We start from the raw sequence: 18,377 nt of genomic DNA, 5'->3' as shown, positions 1-18,377 counted from the left end.
GGTTTTTTTTCCTTACTCACCTAATGTGTAGGAGTCACTCAGCTAGTTGTAGGGTTTTTTCCACAGGAAATTTTTCCATATGGAGCTATAGATTCAGTGTGTATTTCATAGAAGAGATGAGTTCAAGATCCTCCTATGCCACCATCTTGAATGGAAACCCCAGACCTTCTCTATGTATGTGTGTACACACACATATGTGTACACACACACACACACACACACACACAAATATTCATGATCTTCTAAACTATTTCCCATCTAGGGGCACCTGGGTGGCTCAGTGGGTTAAGCCTCTGCCTTCGGCTCAGGTCATATCTCAGGGTCCTGAGATCAAGCCTCACATCAGGCTCTCTGCTCAGCCGGGAGCCTACTTTCCCCCCTCTCTCTGCCTGTCTCTCTGCCTCCTTGTGACCTCTCTCTCTCTCTGTCAAATAAATAAATAAAATCTTAAAAAAAGAATAAAAAAATAAAAAATAAAAACCCATTCTATTAAAAAAAATTTCCCATCTAAAAATATAACTTGAATGTCTTTACATAAAACACATACATTTCTATTAATATTTTATGTGCATGCTGAGTGTCCCATTGAACAGATGTTCCAAATCTTTCATAACCTATTTCCAAGTATTGGTCTCACAGGATTAGCTATCCTGTGTTTCCCCTTTACAATACTGTGATACCCTGGTAGGCTTATATGCTTAGAGGCAATAAATTACTATCTAATTCCCCTGTGACTCTGCTACTCCATGACCTGTTTAGTCAGCAAGAATCAAATGTGATGATTCCCAAACTAGTTAAGGACACCTACACTTACTTTTCATTAAACACTATGTAAACCAACAAAATATGACTGCAAAAAAAATCACTGTTCTTTTGAAAACTAACACAGCTACTTTGGAAAGATTTGATACAAAGAAATCAATAAGAAAATTTTTGCTAAGTTAGGTATGGGTGAGATGACCAAGTACCAGGCAGGGAGGGAGTGATCAAAGGATTCTCACTCAATTCAGCTAAAGAAACTGAAACTGAATGCAAAAAAAGACAACATAGAAAGCTTTTTTTAAAGATTCTTTTTATTTATTTGAGACACAGACAGACAGTATGAGCAGGGAAAGGGGCAATGGAAGGAGATTCCCTGCTGAACAGGGAGCCCAATGTGGGACTCCATCCCAGGACCCCGAGGTCATGACCTGAACCGAAGGTAGATGCCTAACCTATTGAGCGACCCAAGTGCTGTGATAACTCAGAAATCTAATCTGCAGGCCAGTTTCCAGAGAAAAGACCTGGCACTTTTTCAATGGAGAATAAATGTACATATTTTTTTCCAAATAAAATGCTAAAAACTGTATGTACCATTCCTTAAGAGTACTTGTTTAAACTGACTTTTTTAGTTAATCAACCAAAGACTGACCGTGCTAGTGTCAGAGAGAAGGACTTCATTTAAAACCGTAATTTCACAGTCATCTACAGAAAGCCACCTGCTCCTTACACTGGTGACCAAATTAGCCTGGACCTTTCTCTCCGGAGACAATTTCAGACCTTACATCATAGTTATGTAGTACATCACGGGAGGGGGTCTCGGTTCATAATCCTGGCCATCCTACTCATCAACTGTATACCTTTAGGTCCATCACTTTCCCTGCCTCAGTTACACATTGTTGAAGTTCTTGAACTTCATGATGGCATTCTAAATTGTATAACTGGGGTGCCTATGTGGTTAAGCATCTGCCTTTGGCTCAGGTCATGATCCCAGTCTCTTGGGTTTGAGTTCCACATCAGGCGCTCTGCTGAGCAAGGAGCCTGCTTCTCCCTCTGTCCCTTCCTCCTGCTCCTGCACTCTCTCACTCTCAAATAAAATCTTAAATAAATAAATAAATAAGTAAATCATATAACTTAGCCTCAATGAACAAATGCTATTATGTAATATTGGTACTCAACTTACCATTTATGCATTTGTTCTCAGATAAACAAAAGTTGCATAACACATGACTAAATAACTCGGAACATCTGTGAATACTGGGTTAGGCAGCGTTTGCTGTGAAAAGCAAACCCAAACTCACAGTGCCATAATAGAGACCCATTTCACTTAACCAAGAATGGTTTTACTACTTTAGGAATGGTTTTACTTTATAGTGTAGATTCCCCAAGTATTCAAAAAGAAAGTATTTACAACCCATACATTTATGGTCAACTGATTTTTCACAAGGATGCCAAGACCATTTAATGGGGGGCGGGGGGGAAACAGTCTTTTCGAGTGCCTACTACTGGGACAAGTGAATATCTACATGCAAAAGAATGAACTTGGAACAGCAACGTCACACATACACAAAAATATAACTCAAAATGGATCAAAGATTTAAATGTAAGAGTCAAAACTGTAACACTCAGAGAAAACAGGTGAAAATCTGTATGACTTTGGATCGGGAAAAGCTTTCTTAGACATGATACACAAAGCAATAAGAAATATTAGATAAGCTGAACTTGATCAAAATAAAAACTTTCGTGTGTCAAAGGACACTACGGAGAATGTGAAAAGACAACCCACAGAATGGGAGAGAGTATCTGCAAATCATTTGTCTGACAAGGATCTAATAACCAGTATATGCAAATATACTCTTAGAACTCAACAACAAAAAGACAAATAACCTAATTTAAAAACAAGCCAAAGACTTTTGAATAGACATTTCTCCAAAGATGATACACAGACGGTCAAGAGCACATGTCGGGATGTTCGACATCCTTAGTCATTGGGGAAATGCGAATCAAAAGCACATGCAGATGCCACGTTACACCCACTAGGACAACTATGGTAAAATAAGAAAAAGAAAAAGAAAAAAAAAGAAGAAGAAAAGTGCTGGCAAGAAGGCAGAGAAGCTGGAACCCTCCTGTATTGTCGGTGAGAATGTAAAACAGTGTGGCTAAGGCAGCAAACAGCTCGGTAGCTCCTCAAGAAGTTACACACGTACAATTACCCAGCAGTTCTACGTCTAGGGGTATGACACCGACAGAACTGACAACAGATGTTCCTGCCACAACCTGTACATGAATGTGTACAGAAGCGCTGCTCGTAACAGCCAAAAGAGTATATACCCAACGTCCATCAACTGATGAATGGATACATAAAATGTGGAAGAGCCTCTTACACAACCATAAAAAGGAATAAACTGTTACATGCTACAACACGAGTGAAGTCTGAAAACATTCTACTCTCAGGTTAAAGGAAGCCAGACACAAAAGGTCACGTGTTATACAATTCCACTGATATGAGAAGTTCCAGAAAAGGCAAATCCATAAAAACAGAAAGTAGATTCATGATTGCCAGGGAATAAGGGGAGGGGAGAATTGGAAGTAAGAGGTTTATTTTTCGGGTGATGGAAGCATTCTGGAATTAGACAGAAGTGACGTATGTACCATATACACAGTAAATATACTAAAAACCAGAGAAGAGTACACTTTAAAATGGCAACTATTATGCTTTGTGAATTATATTTTGATGAAAAATGAAACAACTTAAATATCAACAAGCTAAATGCTAGGATACATGAAAAAAAATCCAAAGTAACACTAATCACAGGAACAATGGCGTAGCTACATGAATTTCAGACAAAGCAGATTTCAGAGAAGGAAAATTATCAGGCATAAAGAGCAGCATTACATAATGATAAAGAAATCAACTGACCAAGAAGACACAATTATCCTTAAGGTATGTGTGCCTGATCAACACAGGTGAGACACAACCTAACAGAACTGCAGGGAGAAATAAACAATTCCATTATCACAGCTGGTGACTTCAACACTTCTCCATCATTAATGGGCCGATCCAGCAGCAGGGCAACAAGGATTCAGTCCAGACATGGCACACTTAACACCACCATCAATTACCGTACAACAGATGTACACAGACTATTTCGCCCAGTAATAGTGCAACACACATTCTTCTTAAGCTCATATGGAACACTCATCAAGACAGAATAATTCTGGGCCACAAAACACAACAAATTTTTAAAAATAAAAATTATACCAAGTATGTTCTCAGACCGCAATGGAATTAAAAATCAGTAACAGAAGATAGTTGAAGAAGTCCAAAATACATGGAGATTAAATGACACACTTCTAAATGTCAGGAGACCAGTCTCAACAAAATACAATGTAGCAAAATGTGTGGAATGCTGCTTAAAGGGAAAATACAGTACTGAATGCAAATATTAGAAAAAAAAAAGATTAAAGTCAATAATCTAAGCTTCCATTTTAGGCAACAACAACAAAATCAAATCTAAAGTAAGGAGGGGCTCCTGGGTGGTTCAGTTGGTTAATCATCTGCCTTTGGCTCAGGACATGGTCCTAGGGTCCTTCCTGCTCAGGGAGGCTGCTTCTCCATCTCCCATTCCTCCTGCCTGTATTCCCTCTCTCACTGACTCTCTCTGTGTCAAATAAAATCATTAAAAAAAAAACCTAAAGGAAGTAGAAAAAAATAAAAATTAGAGCAGAAATCAATGCAATTAAAACCAGGAATTTTTTTTTTAAATCAATAAACCCCAAGTCTGTTTCTTTGAAAACATCAATAAAACAGATAGACCCTTAGCCAGTCAAACAAAGAAAAAAAGGTAGAAGACATAAATTACTAATATCAGATGAAAGAAGGGAGGGCTACTGCTAACAATCCCAATCACTGTAAATTCAACCAAACATTTATGGAATACTACACAATTCTCTAAAATCTCTTCCAGAAAGTAAAACTAGAAGGAGTACTTCCTAAATCATTCCTAAATCATTCTAGGAGATCATTATTACCCTGACACCAAAACCAATACTACAAGAAAAGAAACTACAAACTAGTATCTCTCATGAACACAGACACAAAAATCTTCAACAAAAATTAGCAAATAAAAGCAAACACTATATTAAAAAATTATACACCAGGGTCATGTAGGATTTATTCCAGGTATGCAACATTAGAAAATGTTCAACATTAGAAAATCAATGTGATCCATCATATCAACAGAAAGAAAATCACATGATCATATCAATGAAGGGAGGAAAAAAAAACATTTAACAAAATCCACACCTCTTCATTATTAACCCTCAGGAAACTAAGAATAGGAGGACTTCCTCAACTTGATAAAGAATGTTTCCAAAAATCCACAGCTAATATTAATACTGAGAAAATAGAAGACAGGGAATCAAGGCAAGGATGTCCCTTCTACTACTACTATTCAATACTACACTGGAAGGCCAAACTAATGAAATAAGGTAAGAAAAGGAAACAAAAGGTATACAACCTGGGAAAGAATAAAACTTTGTTCACAGATGACATGACTCTCTACAGAAAATACAAAGACTTCACACCCCACACCCTCCTGAAACTAGTCAAGTGATTATAGCAAGTCTGCACAATACACAGTTAAAATACAGAAGTCAATTGCTTTCCAATGATGTATCAGACAAAGGGCCAGTATTCAAAATTTATAAAGAATTTATCAAACTCAACATCCAAAAAACAAAAAAATCCAGTCAAGAAATGGACAGAAGACATGAACAGACCAAAGAAGACATCCAAATGGCCAACAGACACATGAAAAAGGGCTCCACATCACTCAGCATCAGGGAAATACAAATCAAAACCACAATGAGACACCACCTTACATCAGTCAAAATGGCTAAAATTAACAAGTCAGGAAACAACCGATGTTGGCGAAGATGTGGAGAAAGGGGAATCCTCCTACACTGTTGGTGGGAATGCAACTCTGGAAAACAGTATGGAGGCTCCTCAAAAAGTTAAAAATGTAACAACCCAACGACTTAGCAATTGCCCTATTAGATGTTTATCCAAAGTACACAAAGTGATTTGAAGGGACAAAAGCACCCCGATGTTTATAGTCAAACTATTGAAAGAGCCCAGATGTCCATCAACAGATGAATGGATAAAGAAGATGTGGTATACATACATACACACACACACACACACACACACACACACACATTACTCAGCCATCAAAAGGAACAAAATCTTGCCATTTGCAAGGACATGGATGGAACTAGAGGAAGACAAATACCATATAGTTTCAGTCACATGTGGAACTTAAGAAACAACAGATGAATATAGGAGAAGGGAAGGAAAAATAGAAACAGACAGGGAGGCAAATCACAAGAGACTTAACTACAGGAAACAAACTGAGGGTTACTGGAGAGGGGAAAGTTGGGGTAACTGGGTGAGGGGTATTAAGGAGGGCACTTGTTGGGATGAGCTCTGGGTGTTGTATGCAACCAATGAATCACGAAACTCTAACCATGAAACTAAAAGTACACTGTATGTTAACGAGATTGAATTTTAATTAAAAAATTTAAAAAGTCAATTGCTTTTATATATACCAGCAATGTACAAGTGGAATTTGAAGTTAAAAACACAAGACCATTTACATTAGCATACCAAAAAAATTAATACTTAGGTGCAAATCTAACGAAATATGCACAAGATCTATATGGGAAAAAGTATAAAATTCTGATGAAAGATAACAAGCAAGGTAAGATGTGAAGTGGAAAGAAAGTCCATAATCTTGGGTAAGAACACTCAATACTGTTAAGAGGTCAGTTCTTCCCAAACTGATCGACAGACTCAATGCAATCCCAATCAAAATGCCAGGAAGTTATTCTGTGGATACCAACATGTTGACTCTAAAATTTGGATGGAAAACTGGAAAACCAAGAGTCCCAGAGTAGTCAACAAAATATTAAAGAGCGGGGAAAAAAAGGAAATTGAGGATTGCCACCACCCAATCTCAAGACTTACTATTAAAGCTATAGTGATTAAGACAGAAGGTGCCTGGCAAAAGAGACAGTTGCTTGGAACAGAGTGGAGAGCCCAGAACAACATCCACACACACAGGCAAAGGCAACTCAATGGCAAAGACAGTCTTCAACAAATGGAACCGAACAATGGGACATTGATAAGAAAAAACAAACAAATGAAAAAAATAAAAACAAACTTTTCACACCTTTCACAAAACCTAAACGTAAAATGCAAAACTTCTTAAAGATGACATAAGAAAAAATGTAGGGATCCTTGGATTTGGCAATGACTTTTCAGATATAAAACCAAAAGCATGATCTACGAAAGAAAAAAAATTGATGAGAGGGACTTTATTAAAACTAAACTTCTCTGTAAAAGACACTGTTAAGAGAATGAAAAGACAGGACAACTGGGTGGCTCAGTTGGTTAAGCAGCTGCCTTTGGCTCAGGTCATGATCCCAGCGTCCTGGGATGGGATCGAGTCCCACATTGGGATCCTTGCTCCGCAGGGAGCCTGCTTCACCCTCTGACTCTGCCTTCCACTCTGTCTGCCTGTGCTCACTCTCGCTCGCTCTTTCTCTGACAAATAAATAAATAAAATCTTAAAAAAAAAAAGAGAGAGAATGAAAAGACCAGTCACAGAGTAGAGAAAATATCTGCAAAACACAGCGATGGTAAAGGACTTAAAATAAGAAATATAATATAAAGATGTCTTAGTAGCAACAAGAAATCAAACCTAATTTAAAAATGTGAAAAGAGTGGTGGCTGGGAAACCCAGTCAGTTAAGCATCTGCCTTTAGCTCAGGTCCTGGGACTGAAATCCACACTGGGCCCCCGGCTCAGCGAGGAGCCTGCTTTTTTCCCTCTCCTGCTGCCTGCTGCTACCTCTCCGTATGCTTGTGCTGTTAATAAATAAATAGAATCTTTAAAAACGAAAAAAAAAGGATCTGAAAAGATGCTCAACTTTGTATGTCATTAAGAAATTGCAAATTTAAACAAGGTACTATTACATATCACGTAGAATATAAAAAATCCAAAGCACTAGTAATACCAAATGCTAGCAAGGATGTGGGACAACCGAACTCTCATTCACTGTTTGGTAAGAATGCAAAATGGGAGGCACTGTGTGAGACAGCTTGGCAGTTTCTCACAGAACTAAACACATTCTCACTATAAGATCAGTAATTGTGCTCCTTTGTATTTACCCAAAAGAGCTTAAAACTAGTGTCCACACAAAAACCTGCACACGGATATTTACAGCAGCTTTATTCTCTGAAGTGCCAAAACTTTGAAGCAATCCAATCTCCTTCAGTAGGTGAACAGGTACACTGTGCCACACCCACACAACGGATTATTCGACAATTAAAAGATGAATTATTAAGCCACAAGACTTCGAAGAACCTTAAATGCATATTGCTAAGTGAAGGACCAGTCTCAAAGGCTAAATACTATATGATTCCAACTCTATGGCATTCTGGAAAAGGTAAAAATTAACCAACATTTTAATTTTCATTTATTTTTTAGGTCATCTCTATACCCAATGTGGTGGCTAGAACTCACAACCCTGAGATCAAGAGTCAGATGCCCTAGCAACTAAGCCAGCCAGGTGCCTCTAAAAAGGTAAAACTCTAGACAGTAAAAAGATCCCGGGCTGAGGGGTGAGCAAGGAGGGTGCAGAGAGAGGAGAAGAAATAAATAGATGAGGTACAGGGTTTTTCAAGGCAATGAAACTAGGCTGTAAGATACCAACAGTAGGTAAATAACATTATACATTTGTCAAGACCCACAAAACTATAGAAAGAGGAGTGAACCCTAATGTAAACCATGGATTTTAATTAATACTGTATCAATGCTGGTTCATCAGTTGTAACACATGTACCACAATAATGTAATACATTAATAATAGAAGATAGTGAAGTTAGAAGAAAAATATCTGTACTCAGGGGTATTTCCTATCTGAACCCAGTTAAAGTACAAATCCCCCAAAAGGCCAGAAGTTGGGAGATCACAAGAGGTGTTGGAACACAGAAAAATAAATGAGCAAACCAGACAAGCTGCAGGTAATTAAGAACCATTAACCATGAGAGAAGCAGTGACATCACTCAAAATTAAAACCAAGTAGAGTTTAAAAGTTTAGCTACTTTACTAACTAGCTGCAATCAGGGATGGCAAACAAAGACTAATTCAAAGTAACCTGGGAATTAATCATTTAAAACTTACCAATAATCTGAAATTAGTAGCTTTAATGCTATGAAAATTACATAGAATTTGGAAAGATTGAAGTTCTCTAAGCTGCCAAGAAGTAAAACACTCCTTCCCAGATACATGGACTTATAAAATCACTATATACTATCTCCACGAGAAGCAGAATCCCCAAGAACCATCACTCTGTAATGATGAGAAGTACTAAGAGGGCATATGAAATTTATGAAACATGTCCCATTTCATCGAGACAAAAAACCAAAATAGTTAAGCACTAATCTGCACACTACATAGGGGTTGAAAGACATAGAAAGTTTGTGTGAGCTCACGTATGTGTGTGTTTCCAACCATTCTTGAAAACAATGGACAACAGAGATGAATAAATGTCCCTGTATATCCCATAAATATTCCTCAAATATTTATCATGCAACTCCAGCTCTGCTCTAAGACCTGGGGACACAGTCATGAAAAGAAAAGACAAGGTCTCTGCTTTTAAGGAGCAGATATTCTAATGCAGAAATGAGAAAATAAATATGTAAACAAACATTATATTAATGAACAGTGATCAAATAGTGATTAATGAATAGTGATCACAGCTAAAAAGAAAACAGGACACAGTAAAGGTTGAGTGACAAATGGGATGTATTTTAACTTGGATGAACCAGGAAATATAGAACAATGAGTTGAGATCCAAATGACACAAAAGAGCTAGCCACCGGAAGTGTGGGAAGAGGGTTCCCACCCAAGGTATCAGCATGTATACAAAAATGTCCTTGGAGCTCTTCCCTCCAGCCCCTGCTCTCAAATCTCTGACCCAGCTAGGTGGGGACATAATCTAGGACTTGTGTCTCCCAAAACTCATTCTAAATCTTTGTTCGGTGACTAAATTATTCAAGCTTGAGAAATTAAAAACATATGCTAACAAGATCTTCCCACCATCTACAGAGAGATCATCTTAAAAGCATCATGAAATAGTAACACTAAAATTCTAAAAAACGTCTGTTCTAACATTTTAATCAATTTTATATCAAACTCCTTTCTTGAATTTATATACCCATTTGACATATTTATGAAGAGACAAAAAAAAAAAACAACAAACCCTACATTCCGTAATGTATTTATCCATCTAACAAATATTTGAGTACCTAATTACACTCTGTTCCAGCTGATTTCTTCTCTTTATCTCTTTTTTCCCCTCAATTTAACACCAATCATAATCTATGTAGGCTTTTAGTTCGCTTTTCAAAATTAATTTCTTGAGTTATTTAAAGGAATTATCCAGTGCTAGAGTTCTCAACACTGGTCACACATTAGAATCACTTAAGGAACTTTTTTTTTTAAGATTTTATTTATTTATTTGACACAGAGAGAGAGATCACAAGTAGGCAGAGAGGGAGGGAATCATGCTCCATGCTGAGCAGAGTGTCCCATGCAGGGCTCGACCCCAGGACCCTGAGACCATGACCTGAGCTGAAGGCAGAAGCTTAAACCTCTGAGCCACTAAGGCACCCCCTCACCTGAGGAACTTAAAAACAAAAAGCCCAAAGGGCACCTGGCTTGTTCAGTCACTGGAGCGTGCAGGTCTTGATCTCAGGGTTGTGAGTTCAAGTCCCATGTTGGGTATAGAGATTACTTAAAAAAAAAAAAAAAAAGAAAGAAAGAGCCCAAGCCCCAGTTTGTGATTAATTTGTTTAAATGTTTCAAGAAATTTGATGCTAAATGTTGTAAGACTAGTTAAATAACAAAAAGATATATTTACATAATACTTCTTGCTCTCAAATTTTGAACAAAGAACTTACTAATAATCAATGACTTAGTAGGCCAACATTTTATTTAAATAAGTTTTATGGTACTACAAAGAGTGAATTAGAAAATCAAAAGCAAGGAGAAATGGGCATGATGTGAACATGGGGAAGCAAGAGAAAGCAAGAAAGTATGTGACCGGGAAGCGAATGCTTAGCTCTGAGATCCTTCTCTGAGAGAAGGACAGATTAAAACCTAAAAAGAAAGAAGAGAAGGATCCCATGCACTCAAGGAAAGAGAAGTCCCCCAACATCCCTCCTGCTTTTTCCAATATAAACACACAGCTGGGCCGACTTACCACATCCTGGTTGGTACCGACTTTATCAACTTTTCTATTTAAGCCAAACTTGACCGGTCAATGATGGATGGGCTGTGTGCCAAGTTTACCAGTTGTACAACTGACTGTGTAATGGCTGAAACTGAGAAACCGGGGTGAAAGTATCAAGAGGCTCTAAAGATTGCAAAAGAGCCAAGATTCAAATGATTACCACGTACACACAAGACAAACTATGCAGATGACTGCTCAGTATGGAAGTACTTCAGCGTGTTACACTGTGGCATCAGCTGACCCAGACCCAGAAGATTGCTGGAGTTCCCATCATGGACATCTCTAACCAGATAGACGACACTGAGCAAATGCCAGATGATGATGGAGCCCCTCACTCCTATGTCTTAATAGAGTTCCTCAGCTCTCCTTTACCAACTTTTCCTGTTGCCAGTTCATACAAGCAATTCTCCTTACCCAGTTCCTCTGTTCTGAGCTATGGCTAAAGACACTCACATTTTATGTTTTGAAACTGATTATCTTGTACCATTTTACTTTTTGTTGCATCTTTTTATAAATGAGATGACCACTCACAAGACAAAAAAAAAAAAAAAGGGATGGAAAGGAAAGATCAAAAGGGAGGACAACAACAACAAAAAAACAGTTCTTTTTTGCCGGGAACCCTTCTTACAAGTGCCAATCAGATAAACTTTATCTAATGTTACATCGTCACAACTCCTCTATCATCAGGGAAAGTAGTTCACATAAGAAAATTTCTCTATAAAATGAGTCCCAGGCTTACATTCCATATTTGGCTAATTAGAATTTCATTACGATGTCTGTCTCACACTGATGCGGAAAAGAATGGAATCTTGTCATCAAGACGTGACATCGAACTAAGAACCCACAGGGTAAGCACTCAGCTCCTGTGATACGAAGTCGGCTCCTGGGGATGGGCGACCCTGGGCAACAGTGGCTGACCTGCGGGCCTGCGGCTATCTGCCGTCTGTCACTCTTCCCTCTTCCTCCTCTGTCAGCTGCTATCTCCAGCTGCTGTCAACAAAGTCCACCTCAAACAGCCATCACTTCCCTCTGGTCCCATTTACCATAGCTAAGCTCCAGGCCAGGCATCCAGATCACCAGCCCTGTGGGAACTTCTTCTAAAGTAAGAGGTGGCCCTATTGGTGAAATGCAGGTGCCAAGGCATGCGGACATTGTGCCATCTTCTGCGCTATTCTTAATGTTCTGATTGTCCCACTTCCCTCAGTTCCCACCTGTGGCCTCTGGAAAGGAACATATTACAGTAGGATTTCCAAGGACTGATGCGTGGGGGTCAGGAGATCTGGCCTGTGATTGGCCCCAACTAGCTGTGTGGCTTTAAAGGAAGTCATCACACCTCAGGCCTCAGTTTCCTTATCTGCAAGCCAGGATGGACTAGAGTCTTTTCAGAGGAGCCGGCAAAGATCACATAGATAAGCACCACCTCATTATACTAACAAGCAAACAGAAGGCCCGGAGGCGAGTGATTTGCCCCAAGTCAGACATAAGCAGGCAGAGAGCAGAGCCGAGGATGGGACCCACATCTGCAGGTCACAGCTAATCAGCCAGCACAGTACAAACAGATCTGAGCAGCTGCTCATTCTTCCCCTTTTCCGTTTTGTCCATCAGAATGCATGCTCCCTGCAAACAAGGACACACAGGACCTGCTTCCTGCCTCAAAATTCCCAGTTCACCCAATTGGAACAGGGAGGAGCCTCAAGGACTTACTCCCCCACCCCCACACATGGTTCTTTTACCTATGGAACATGAGGGTACATACATTCACCATCCAGAGGGCTCCTGCCTTCACTTCTCATGGAAAAGGTCATCATGTGCCTACCCGGGGTGCCAATGAAGCCACAGGTTCCAGAGAGAAACTGACACAGAGAAGTTCGAAGGAGGCAGATGGCTCATTGCAGAAACAAACTGTCTACCAAGGAAAACTACCCCATGGGGGACTGATTCTCTTTGAAATACGTTCGAGTGCGTGGGAAAATGGTTTTTCAAGAGCTGGTGGACTGACCAGTCACCTGGTACATACAAGATCACATCCGCATTCTGACAAGAGTGGCTTGCCTGCAGTGTAGACCAGGGGCCAGAAAGACAAGGAAGGCACATGGAGACTGGGTGAGAAGCTTCTACAGTGTGATGGCAAGGGCGCACTGCAAAGGTACGAGAAGAGATGGAAAGAAGTATATGGACTCAAGAGGTTTAGTAAGCGAAATCCACAGGACTTGGTGTAACAGACTAGATTTTGGAAAGGTGACAGAGTAGGAGTTGACTTCTGGTTTCCCGACTCCAGGCTAAACGGATGAAGTGTTTACGAGAGAGGCAATAGAATAAGAAAGGTGGTTTTCCGTGGAGGAGGTGCTCATGAATTCCGTCTTGAACCTGATGAGTCTGAGGGGCCACAGACACATCCGAGAAGAAAGGTCAGCAAGTCCGATACACAGAACTGGTGCTCAGGAGGCGTGTGGACCAGAGACAGGAATCTGCCTTACCTGCTGATAGGTGGTCATGAAGCTGCACAAAAGGTCATCTAGGGAAAGAAAGGAACACGGGGCTGAGCCCATAATCAGCATTCAGTGGCTACCAGGAGCATGACTTTGCACAGGAGACACATCAGAGAGGTAGAAGAAAGACAGGAAGCAATGCAGAGCATTTGGTCTACTGCGATGTCGAGTAAGGAGACAGAGAAAGGTCAGGTGCGCTGACTTAGAAACAGTTTTGGTAAGAACTCTTTAGTGGAATGACAGGGCCTGAAGGGTGGAAGGTGGGAAAGTCAAGTCAACCCCTGAGCACTGGCTGTGATGCGCGACAGTGACAGGGCAATACCTAGAGGTGGGGCAGTCGCAACAGTGACAGGGCAATACCTAGAGGTGGGGCAGTCAAGTGGGAGAGGATCAAACAGGAGCGCGTGATGGGAAGTAGTGCAGGGGAGAGGATCCTTGCAGGCTCCTGGAAGGGCGGGAGGGCATGGACTCCGAGCCAGAGTGGAGACTAAACCCGAGGAGGAAGGAGAGCCCCTCCCCGTACCAGGCGAAGAGGAGAAGGGGACAAATACAAGAATGGGATCATGATCAGCAGGATGGAAGAGGTCCCGTGGGATGGCTGCTAATTTTTCTGTACGACTGGAGATGAAAGAGGAAGGCTATTTGTGGTGTCAAGAGCACACCCATGTAAATGGTCTAATTTATCTGTTATGCCACTTTCTCCCCCTACTACCAATACCTTATGTCCTGCTCATCTATTAGTTGGATGTCAACCCAAAGGATTTTCGGATTTCTAAGCCGACAAAGTATGATGTTGCCAGTGCCTCTGCCCCAGGTGACCCTTCCCCATCTGCCATTCCTGCACTTTGATCACCTACCTCTTTTGCATACCTTTCCCCTTCTATTTCTTATTAGATCTCATAAACATGACTTTTTAAGTAGTCTCCTGCCACCAGTCAGCTCGAACTCAACAGATATGACCATGCAACTTCCTGCTGTAAACCTGACTGCAGCTCTACCATGAAGACTGCATCAACGTGGACCCCTCAATGTATGCAGTGTCCAAGGTGCAACCCGCAGCCCCACCCCATCTCCCTTTCTACCATCCCAGTCTCATTCCAAAATGTGCCAAACAAGACACCTATGTAGAAATACAACCCCGACAGCAAGCTCTCTGCTCATTTCTGCCTCGGAACTGTAACTTAACAAAACATCTCTCTGATGGAAACAGAAATTGCAAATAACCTTTATCTCCAGCTCCCACATAGAAGATCAATACCACTTTACACAGAACAGCTGTTCCATGTATTTTCCTTCTATGTATGAAGGGGTCATGTTCATTAACACTACAAATTGTACATTATATTCAGAAATTTCAGAGCTTTGAAAGAATATGGAATTGCTGGCATTCTATCCACTTTCCCAGTTTGCTCTCTTCCTACCTCTAAGTCCTACTTTAGAACTGCTATTTTGAGATTTCTATTTTCCGAAGCTGCTTTGACCAAAGGCATTCTGTCAGCTCAGAGTGAGAAAGATGGCAGGGCTAGGAAGTGTTAGAAAATGCTAGTGTTAGGCCCAAAGAAAGCCTGACGAAGTCCAAAGACAGACAAGCTAAAGAGACTTCCATGCTTTGAGATTCTTTAAGTCTATGTGTGTGCCTTTTCTTCTTCCAATGACCTCTCTCCTCATCACGTGTCCTTCATTAACAAAAGGTTTCTGGATCAGAGAATTCACTCGGTGCTCTCCTTCAGACACTCCATTCACTTTACACCTTTTATTACAGTGGCTTAACATCACCATACAAGAACAAGAGTACAATATACCTTCGTCTAGACATCCCTACATATTAAAAATGATATGGCCACACCGCAGAGGATCCAGACATAAGCACTTTTAAAGCCAGAGTTTGGGAGATGTGATCTGAATGCAAGTATCAAAAAGGAACTAGCTGGTTAACCCAAAAAAGAAAAAAACACATTATGACTTGAAGCCATAAAAAAGTAAGAAATTCAAACTCTTTAGAATTTTAGGTACCTAGAGAGCCAAAACTTTTTAACACTGAAACCAGCTACTAAATCCCAATCCTTAGAAATTAAACATATACGTTTTGATAGTTTAAGTACAGACCCAGAGGGATACAGAAAACAGATAAAGCTCCTCCTGGCTCTGATTCAAACCTTGGGACATTTTCAAGGCTATGTCTGATGAACCTTTCCTGTCAGTAAAGTCTTTTCAGTTTAAATTTCTATTCTGTAAGTTTATGTCCTACAGTTATCTGCTGCCAGCTTGAGGCTGACTTCACCAAGAGAAGTAGGGCAACATTAGAAAAGGAGCTTGGTATGCTTTGCAGTACTGGACCAGAACCAGTAAGGACAGTACAGTCTTTCAGATTTCTCATTCTGAGCTTAAGACGAAAGTCAGGCATAAACGTTAGCTTAAGTGCCTTTTTGACCCGATTCCTGGTAAGTACGTGTGTTCAGAGATGTGTTCAACGCACAGTCGCTGAGCTTCTAGGCACAAGGCACTGGGAGGCTTCTGTCAGGCTGGGGGAGCGGCGGTCTTACTGTGCCGCACGGTACCAGAGGCGGGTCCTACGGGTCCGGGGCTTTTACGTTTAGCTCAAAACCACTTGCCCTGAACTTTCAGGCCTTTTCATTCAATGTGCACGATTTCACAGGAGTGCTTTCTCCAGGTTACACCTAGCCCACCCGAGGCCAAGAGACTCACTGCGAAGTGCAGTGAGGTCCCTGCCGAGGACCCGTCCGGGGCGGGGACGGCCCAGGAAGCCAGCAGGAGAAGCCGGAGGAGAGGCCCCGGAGGGCCAAGGAGGGCAGGCCACCCACGGCCCAGCTCCGGGGAGCAGAGCCCAGGCACGCACCTTCATGAACACGTCCTTGTTGAAGCAGAGCCTGTCCAGCCCCTTGGGCAGGTTCATCCTACTTCTCTCCATTCCGCCGGCCGCCGCCTCTCAGCACCGACACTCGAGCGAGGAGGAAAGGTAGGAGGCTGCGCTCCTACCGACGCTACCGGTGAAGCCACTGCGTTTCCACCAAACAGAAGGCACTGCTTCCTCCAACATGGCAGCGTCTGCGCCCCGGCCAATGAAAGAGGACTCCGCAGGCCCGCCTCCGCCTGCCTCCGCCAAGAGAGGGGTGCGGACCGCTAACGCCGAGCCAGCAGGTGATGCGGCCCCCATGCGGCGGAGGGCGACACTACAACCTCGAGTAAGTTTCTGCGGAGCAGCCCCGCTGCTGGTGATGCGGAGTGAGCGGGAGAGGGGAGGGCGGGTAGGGTCAGGGGCGCTCCCTCCCCACCTCGCCGTTTCCCTCGGAAAATCGGCCTGCGAGCCTCTTCCAGGACCTTCTCCCGAGATTGTCCCGCGGGAAGCATAGCTGTGGCGGGATGCTGGCCCTTTACTTCTGCAGCCGGTTGTCCAGAGTGGGGGGCGCGTCCTGGTGTCAGGCCTCTGGTCCCCTTGCGCCGCCGCTGCAGCTGCCTGGGCACGGAGTCCTCTGTGGGAACCCGGCTTCCGCCCTTAGCCCCCGCACCCACCCGCGAGCGTGGCTTCTCCCCCGCCGAGCTTGGCTCCAGCGATCAGTAGGGAGAAAGGTGGTCAGCTGGCAGCCTCGGGTCGTCTGGGCAGCTCCCAGCTCCACTTCGGCTCAGCTGCTGAGAGGCCACAAGTTTGGGTTCTCAGAGCTCTTAAAGAATCACCTCGCTACTGGCCGAAAAAACGCAGCCGACAAGTAGATGTGGGAGCATGTTTATGTCCAGTCCGCTCTAGAATGGGTGGAATCGTGTGTTTGGCTAGCGTTGGTTCAATCGCCACACCTGCCCCTCCTCCTCCTGCCGTCCACCCCACATTTATTTTGAGATTTTTCTTTCCTCTTCCCTTGCTCTTTCTCCCACTGTCCTCCCCTTTAGTGGGAATGTCATGGTCAAATGATGATTCATTTCTCTTTTTTTTCTCCGTGAGACTCTGACAGCTCAAACCACAGATCTCACGCGTGCTCTTCAGGCTGCAGCTATGCTGTAATAGCCCAGGCCTGGGCTGCCCCTCCCAATGCTGTGATCTCCCAGAGATAGCACAAGCAGTTCTTAGAAAGGGATGGGACACAGCAAGACAACGGCTTACAGTGAGTCTTGCATTCGAGTCACTCCAAACGGGAAACTGGTCACTTTTTTTAAAACGTGAGTACAGGGACGCCTGGGTTGCTCAGTTGGCTAAGCAGCTGCCTTTGGCTCAGGTCATGATCCCAGCGTCCTCAGATGGAGTCCCACAAGGGCTCCTTGCTCGGCAGGGAGCCTGCTTCTCCCTCTGCCTCTGCCTGCCATTCTATCTGCCTGTGCTCGCTCTCCCCCTCCTCTGATAAATAAATAAAAAAAAAATCTTTAAAACCTGAGTACAGAATCTGAAACAATACATTCCCTAGCAGTGGGCCTGGCAAGGCCTTGTTGAGGAAAACGTTCCCAGTCAATATCCAGAGACTCTGACAGGTAGAATGAGAGCTGGAATCTTATTTGGAGAATCAGAATAAATTGCCAGGGGAACAACTATGAAATTGCATTCTATGCCCTGTTGTGGTCATTTGGATATAGGGAATGAAGCCTCATTATTTGGTCTTTGTTTGTTTACTCTTATTATGAAAATTCTCAAGCATACACCAAAATGTGTAGAGCAGAAGGATCCCGCCCCTTCCGAGTACTTATCACTCTGCTTCCCCAACTGTTTCATAGGCCCTCCTCTTTCTACTGCCCCCAAAGTGCCTGTATTTTTGTTTTTGGGGAG

General features: G+C 42.3%; 1 protein-coding gene across 1 annotated transcript in view; it reads right to left on the bottom strand.

Moving 5' to 3' along the window:
• Nucleotides 1–16,656, bottom strand: part of LOC309861977 (conserved oligomeric Golgi complex subunit 2-like) — a gene marked incomplete at its 3' end in the record, with an annotated part of 623,083 nt that extends 606,427 nt beyond the window's left edge. The window contains exon 1 of the mRNA XM_082725235.1: nucleotides 16,529–16,656. The remainder of the gene's footprint in view (nucleotides 1–16,528) is intronic.
• Nucleotides 16,657–18,377: the final 1,721 nt, after the last annotated feature.

Source organism: Mustela nivalis (genome assembly GCF_964662115.1).
Source record: "Mustela nivalis genome assembly, chromosome: 3".
In the NCBI taxonomy this organism is placed as follows: domain Eukaryota; kingdom Metazoa; phylum Chordata; class Mammalia; order Carnivora; family Mustelidae; genus Mustela; species Mustela nivalis.
This window is presented reverse-complemented; position numbering and strand designations above follow the sequence as displayed.